The 8534-nt window shown below is 39.7% G+C and overlaps 1 pseudogene; it reads left to right on the top strand.

Moving 5' to 3' along the window:
- The first annotated feature begins 3642 nt into the window (after nt 1-3642).
- On the top strand, nt 3643-5222 carry LOC131780685 (uncharacterized; annotated as a pseudogene).
- The last annotated feature ends 3312 nt before the right edge of the window (nt 5223-8534 follow it).

The raw sequence follows: 8534 nt of genomic DNA on the forward strand, positions 1-8534 counted from the left end.
TGCGTCGGTGAGAGAGCATAGTAGGTAATTTAGTGTTAACAACTGAGTTGAAAACGTAAATTGGCCACCGTTTCGAGCGTTAGCCCCTCGTCAGAGCGTTTTCAACTCAGTTGTTAACACTAAATTACTTACGTATCAGAGACACACTTTGCTGCCTTAAGAGTAAGGCAAGATCTTCAGGAAAATAAGTTAAAAGTAAACGAATGGTGGGAAGTTCGCTTTGATCCCTTATGATTTTAACTGATGGATGTTCCTTGAACGAGAACCAAAGAAAAACTCTGTCGACTGGTTGTTTAATAGCGAACGGAAGCGCTTCCGTTTCACCTGGGGGGAGGGTACAACTATATGTAGGCTAGTAGTTTAAGTGTAAGGGATTGAAATTAAGTGGTAAAGCTAAGATCTTATGAAACGCGTGAGTGATTGTATATTATCAGGGAATCACCACACGCACAACCTGAGCATTGACAATGGAAAAGTGGTTCGCCGCAAAGGTTTTTAACGAAAGTTCGAAGTTAAAGGGCAATGTAAGCGTGATTTTACTTCCATTTATTCCGTCTACCAGCTGATGTGCCTTTCCATAACAAACATTCCTTCCTTGTCTGCTGACTATTGACCTTTAACAACGTGCCTTATTCTGAATTCTCCCAACCCTCCCGGTGTTCATACGTGGCTACGTAACACGGGAAAAGTCCTCTATTGCCTAACTGGAGACTATCATAAATGATTCCAGTCTTATTAATCTAAAAAGAAAAAAAGAATGAAAAAATGTATTTGCCATATGCATATGCCCTTCTTCAAAGCGTTCGTATTTGTTGCTATGGATTAACCACAGCTGAGTACGTTGATGTTCCTCCCCCAGCGATTGATTATTATTCTCACTGACCTCTATGGGTGTTGGTATTGCATTGTATTATTCTTTAGTAGTAGATCTTTATTTAAACTCGGTTAAGAATCTTCAGTTATACTAATAGTATTTTAATTACAATCATTTGTAAAAAAAATTAAAATAACTATAAAAACTGATTTACAAGATTGCCCAGTGGGAATCGAATGTTTCAAGTGCGCGGTTGATTTCCTTCTTAAACTATCCAATTGATCTAATCACCCTAATAATCTCAGGAAGAGAATTCCACAGTAAGGCACCGCTAGTCAGTACGAATACAAATAGTCAGTACGCGGCTTGGGAAAGTTTAACTTACGGAAAGAATCACGCAAGTCATAGTCTGTGTGTTGCTCACTTAATAAATCATGCAAGTACACTGGGGCTAACCCGTTGAGGGATTTAAAAATCATTATAGCTTTCTGCTTTCTTCTTCTTAATGATAGCTGGTCCCACTTCAAAGTCTCAAGAAGCAGGCTTGAGTTTACCTCACAGTTGGCTTACAGAATAACCCTAGCTGCTCGGTTTTGCAATTTTTGTAGTTTTTCTCACATAGATAAGAACTCAATCCATCCCAAACGGGAGCACAGTAATCGAAATGAGGTTGGATTAAAGCGTTATATATTTGTACTGCAGTGGACTGAGAAATGAGGGACCTAATGCGCCTCAGAGCACCTATTGCCGAGGATATCTTTCTGCATGGTTCTTTGATGTGATTAGACCATGAAAGTCGGTCATCAATAATTAAACCAAATGATTTGGCATGTTCAACCCTGCAAATTGGATGGCCACCTAATTGGATATTAATCTCACTACAATTTTCTGCAAGAAACTTTTGACGAGTATTAATCACTATAACTCAGTTTTCGCGATGTTTAGACTAAACTTATTGGCTTTTAGCCAGCTGCAAAGATTGTTAAGTTCAGAATTTGTTGCTTGTTCGAGTTCGGCAAAAGTGCAACCAGAGACGGTGATGTTAGTATCGTCGGCAAACATTTTTGCGCAGGAAATATCGAGGCAATTAGGAAGATTATTTATATATATTAAAAAGAGCAAGGGTCCCAGTATACTTCCTCGGGGAACCCCGCAGATTAATCTACTTGCACTGGATAACGCTCCATTGACACTGCATTTTTGGGATCTGTTACATAAGTAGGACACAAAATATCATAGAGCACTTTGATCAACCCCATAGTTCGCGAGTCTCCGCAAAATTATTTCGTAATCGATTGTATCAAAGGCCTTTTTAAGATCAATAAATAGCATGCCATCTAAGAGACCGTTGTCAATATTAATTGACCAGTTATTTGTTGTCTCAAGCAGCGCTGTTAGCGTACTGTGCATTGATCGAAAGTCAGATTGGCACGTATTCAAGAGGCTATTATCCTGAAGATAATCATAAAGTTGACGATAAATAAGAAATAATTTTGAGACGAGTGGCAATACTGGTATTGGTCGATAGTTCCCTAGTTCACGCTTGGATCCTTTCTTAAACATTAATTCATTCAAACATTCGTTGTCATGCGCACCATAATGGCTACCACGTTTTTAGGTCTCCGCAATTTTCTTAGTTTTTTGCTCTTGACTATGTGTCTTTCGAGCTCCGTTGCAACGGTTTTTCATCCCAACGTTTTTTGTGTATCGGACAATCAGCTTACACCGACGAAACGATGTTTTTCTTGCTACAAAGGGCGCTCATGTTTCATTCCTCATCGACCTATCACTACTTGGAACAAACATGGCTGTACGTGTTTGCTGTTGCCCTCGAGAGATTTAACCATCTGTATGGATATCGAGAGAAATCCTGGACCACCTTGTTCCCTGCTGGATGTCCATTCCTCTGCGGTGAGTTTTGACTCTATGCCTGCTCGACATTCCTTTTCCACAATCCCAATTGGACCGGTAAACGGGTGTCAGGTTGTGTCGCCCCATTGCCTTGTCGCCCCAGGTTACGTCGCCCCAACCGAAGTTACGTCGCGCCCAAACGCACAACTTCGCTTATCAAGTAAAAGTTTGTAAGATTCTCCGATCGATTTACGCGAACGATCGACTTATAACATAAACATAACACTGCTGTAAGATTTATCGATCGATCGAAGGAAAAGTTAGTAAGTCGATGTACTCGATGTAACTCGAGCGAGCGGCTTGTAAAAAGTAACTTCACGCGAACGATCGACTTATAACATAAACATATAATGCTGTAAGATTTATCGATCGATCGAAGGAAAGGTTAGTAAGTCGATGTACTCGATGTAACTCGAGCGAGCGGCTTGTAAAAAGTAACTTCACGCGAACGATCGATTTATAACATAAACATAACACTGCTGTAAGATTTATCGATCGATCGAAGGAAAAGTTAGTAAGTCGATGTACTCGATGTAACTCGAGCGAGCGGCTTGTAAAAAGTAACTTCACGCGAACGATCGATTTATAACATAAACATAACACTGCTGTAAGATTTATCGATCGATCGAAGGAAAAGTTTGTAGGATTACTACGATGTAACTCGATGTAACTTATTTCGAAAACCACCCGTTTTTTATTGTTTTTACAATTTCACAACACAAAATCTTTATGGAATCTGTTTGCTCAATAAATTAATTTACTTATTAAATCCTAAAACCATCCTTTTAATTTTAAACCGTTTTACAGTTTCACAACAAAGATCTTTTAAACGGACTGGAGCAGTGTTGTAATCATTATGCGGCAGTTTACAGTAGGTTAATTATGGCATTTGTTTTCTAACTAGGTTGGTGGACGCCGTCATTTGATTTTCGCGACACGACACCAACTCGACCTACTCAACAGAGCAAAAAGCTGGTACGTGGATGCGACCTTCAAGCTGTACCGTCAGCCGTTTACCCAGCTGTTAACAGTCAACGCCTTCGTAAAGGCAGTTGACTACGTCAAGCAGGTGCCGTTGGTGTTTGTCCTTATGTCGGGCAAACGGAAGCGTGATTACAGAGCTGTTTTCCGAGAGCTGCTAGAGCTGTTACCATCCCCAGCGCTACGACAAGTCACGCTAGACCTCGAGTGTGCAGTTATGGAAGGTACTTCGACAACTGCTCCCAGACGTCAAACTACTGGGGTGCGTCTTCCATTGGACTCAAGCCCTGTGGACGAAGGTTAGTGTCACTTACCATTATTTAGTATATTCTTTTTTTCTCTAAAGAAATTTCGTCATTAGTTGTTTTTGAAGGCCACAATTCAATTTATTATTTATTATTTGTTAATGCCGTATAAAGTTTAAAAATATCGCCGTTCGTTGAGGCCACAATTCAATTGACTCTGAGTGTGTTTGTTGGTTGTGTACTTTCAAATAAATTTAAAGGAGCTACGTCTCAATATTTTGAGTCATTTATTCGATAGGCTAAATCATGACAATTTTTTTTTTCAAAATCAATGAACGGCGACGTAGCTCCTTTAAAACAAGTCCTCTTCCTTTAATTTTTCTAGGCGCAAGAGCTTGGCCTCCAGGTTTCGTACAGGGAGGATCGGGGCACCCATGCTTTCATACGAAAGGTCATGGCTCTACCCTTCCTCGCTTTCCTTAAGCGGAGTTACTACTCTTCTGACCTACTACGAAATTTAGTACCGCGATGTCAATTTTCAAGACCATATGCCCTTAGGGCAGGAGGAACTGTGTCTGTACCTACCTCCTCAAGATCTGTTAGATTTGGAAATTTTTGTACTATTAAATATCAGAATCATGTGTAATATACTTAACTGCAATTTATCTTATTACTTACAGTATTTAATGCTTACACAATATTTAATATTTATATTTAATTGATATCTAAAATAGTTCCATGTATGCATAATGTAGAAGTATTTGTAAATTATGACCCGCCTTGTAATTCAGTTTTTACTGCAAGAAGGCTGAATAAACGATCATCATCATCAAGAAGAAGACATCAGGCCGCAGTTCCAGCGCCTCCAGCAAACAGCAAACACAGCACCTCTTCGCCACTTCACCGACTACGTATCGAGCACCTGGATCGAAAGCAACACCTGGCCGCCATCCTCTTGGTCAGTCTTTATGCAGTCGGTCAGGACCAACAATGATGCGGAAGGTTGGCAGCTCGGTCTGCACACCAGAGCCCAGGGCAAGAGCCAGCTACCCATGTACTTACTTATCGACCTGCTCTACAAAGAAGCCAAACTAACTTCCCTGAACGTGCGTATGGTCTCAGAAAAGAAACTTCGACGAGTTCAGCGGCGCAGATATCGTCAAATCCAGGCTAAGGTATTTTCACTGTGGGGACAATATGAAGAGGGCGACAAGACGGCGAGACAACTTCTCAAGGCTTGTTCATTACTTGTTGGGCCGAGAGGCGCTTAAAACAATTCGTTAAGACATAGTTTGAAGCTACACTGGTTTGCAGATTTAATGAATGTAACCGAAGAAGTTACAATTCATAGACCCAACTGTAACTTGTAACTTGTAACTTCTTCGGTTACATTCATTAAATCTGCAAACCAGTGTAGCTTCAAACTATGTCTGATTGTCCACCTGGTTGCCGTGTGAACTTTAATATACAATTCGTTAAGTTAGTCATAGAAAGTGAGTCGAGACACTCCAACTTTACGCTTGTTTTGTGAAGTTTTTTGATTGCCCTTTCCTCTACTAAAGCACCTTTTGATATAAAAACACGAATGAAAGGTTAGTTAATGTTACATGACTTCATTTTAAGCATGCTTTACATCAAACTATTGAAATAAAATCCTGAAGTAAGCCGAAATGTTCGAAGTAGATTTATCATCTTCGCAGTACACAGGTGCACTTTGAAATAACGGCAAGCGAGTCAGCTAAACTTAATACTTTACTTCGATGGGGCGACATAATTTTGATGATGGGGCGACACAACTAATATGTTGGGGCGACACAACTCCGATGTTGGGGCGACGTAACTTCGGTTGGGGCGACATAACCTGGGGCGACAAGGCAATGGGGCGACACAACCTACATCGGTAAACGTTGTCGCTCGCAAGGTTTACATCCGAGAAGAGCTATTTGTTATTCGCGCTCAGAACTACCGGTGGTCTAACAATTCTCTCTACTACCGCCTGAAATCTCTGGGTATTTTTAAATATCGCGGCAGACGCTCTGGTTTTTCTTCAAAGCTTTGCTTACAGACAAATAATCAAGCTATCCCTGCCATTTGTTCACGGCGTTGTAGGGATGATTTGTGTGCCTCATATAATTTTCGACAAACGTTTGGTTCTGCTCGACTGGCCAGGAAGCCTAGCTATAATTTGATCACTATTGAAAGTCAAGCTACGGTTCCTAAAATATCTACTGTTAAACCAGCTGCGTCCTCGCAGTATGTAGTGCGTAAACTCTTAGATTACGATATTCCGAACCACATATTATGCTGGATTTTTTACTTTTTATCGGATAGAAGACAGAGAGTTACACTGGCCGAGGATTGCTTCTCCGAATGGCGTTACATTCCAGCTGGTGTCCCACAGGGGACCAAGCTAGGGCCATGGTTATTTTTAATAATGATTAATGATCTGAATGCAGGAGAAGCAGAGATGTGGAAATATATGGATGATACCACAATTTCAGAGGTGATAACTAAAGGCCAAGAGAGCTGTATTCAGCAAATGGTAGACGATCTCGCAATACAAGCAAGGGATGAAGGTTTTCAGTTAAACTAAAGGAAATGTAAAGAGCTTAGGATTAGCTTCGCAAAAAACGAACCAGAATTTGATCCTATCTGGGTTAACCGTCAGACCCTTGAGACTGTGAAAAGTATAAAATTATTAGGACTCAATATAAGTAGTGATTTAAAATGGAATGCCCATGTGTTAGAGCTAGTTAGGAAGGTTTCTACAAAACTATATTTTCTAAGACAGTCGAAGAGATTGCATGTCGCCACAAAAGAGCTTCTTCTATTTTACATTGCATGCATTCGGTCTACTCTGGAGTACGGCAGCCCAGTTTTCCATCTCGCTTTACCAAGTTATTTAAGCCAAGACCTAGAAAGACTTCAAAAACGTGCTATGAAGATTATTTATCCCGAGCTTTCGTATGCTAAGGCTCTGGAAATATCTAGACTTTTAGCGCTGTATGATAGAAGAGAAGCAATCGCAGCAAAGTTGTTCAATGAAATATGTGCAAATCAATCTCACAGTCTTCATAAACTACTTCCAAGCAAATACCAACCTGGCTACTATCTGAGAGAACAAAGAACATTTATTCGTCCGAGGTGTAAAACTGAAAGATGCAAGAATAGCTTTCTCTTAAGTTACGTTTATCGTAGGTGATAATTAGATATTAATTTGTTTCTTATTTTACATAGGAATTCGACGCATGCTTGTAATTTCGTCATTCTGTAACAGTTTTTAATTAGGAAATTAATTAATTAGTTGTAATTTAGTAAGCTGGAAATTTCGCTTTTGTAAACCTTATCGCAATTCAGCTTTTGGCTGCAAGTTCTTAAGATGAATAAACTATCTATCTATCTATTTTCCACTCGTTTGGAAAGATTTCAGTATCTAAACAGCTCTTAAAAATGTATGCTAAGGACGACCCGACAATACTGCTAGAAAGTTTTAAGAGTTTACAGGGAATTCTATCTAACCCAGTGGCTTTTTTTGTGTCTAGCTGGTTCAAAAGCCTGCATACAGCGCTAGCGCTTGGGGATTTAAGAGAAAATATTGTGTCCGTGGATTGTAGATAGAATTCTGGCTCAATGGTTGACGGTTGTATTTCACTTGCCAAATTTGATCCAATAGTTGCAAAAAAATCGTTAAAGAATTCTGCCATTTCAGCCACAGAAGAAATAGGTTCGTTGTTTATCTTAGTTTCGGAAATATTTCGTACTCTGCCATATTTGCGTGAACTTAAGTCGTCAATCAGCTTCCATATTTTTCGAGGATTCATTTTGTTCACTTCCAAGTTATGCGTAAAATACTGTTTCTTTGCCGATTTAATGGCATTGTTTACTTCCTTTCGAGCTTGCTTATATCGCTCCCAAGCCGTCGCACTATTTTCTTGAATAGCAATTTTCTTCATATAATTCCGTTTAAAATTTTGCGAGTCAGTTCATATGTAATCCACGGGGAGTGTTTACTGGAGACCCGTTTATTTTGAAGTGGGGCATGCTTATCAACTACTTCCATAACTAAATTTTTCCAAACATCCCATATCACTTCCGAATTTGTCTCTGAAAAAATTTTATGCCATGGCTGTTGTGCAACATCGTCGAGGAAATGGTGGTGGTTGAAATTTTTGAAAGCGCGTGTCTCAATCGTGCGATGTTCGCCCGTAGCGGATTTTAGGAGTCATGAAGACCAGAGAATGATCGCTGATACCGAGATGAACTACACCAGCTTTTGATATTTTTTCGGGCGAACTAGTTATACAGAGGTTAATCAACGTACTCGAAGTGGGTGTAATTCTTAATTCTTTGAATTAAGACTTGGTTCGAATTATTCATGATTTTACGAAGACCATTTTCACAAATAGCAGCTAACTAGGCCACCAAAACTGCCCGTCTGCAAAAAATGAAAAGCTAAGCATGCTTGATCAAAACAATTTTTTTTTCAAGAAGAATCAGTTTTACTGCAATTTTCAAAATAATGGCATCGTGAATGCTGCACTTGTAGGTATATCAGACGGTAAAAAAACTGAAATTAAATCCTA

Source organism: Pocillopora verrucosa, chromosome 13 (genome assembly GCF_036669915.1).
Source record: "Pocillopora verrucosa isolate sample1 chromosome 13, ASM3666991v2, whole genome shotgun sequence".
In the NCBI taxonomy this organism is placed as follows: Eukaryota; Metazoa; Cnidaria; class Anthozoa; order Scleractinia; family Pocilloporidae; genus Pocillopora; species Pocillopora verrucosa.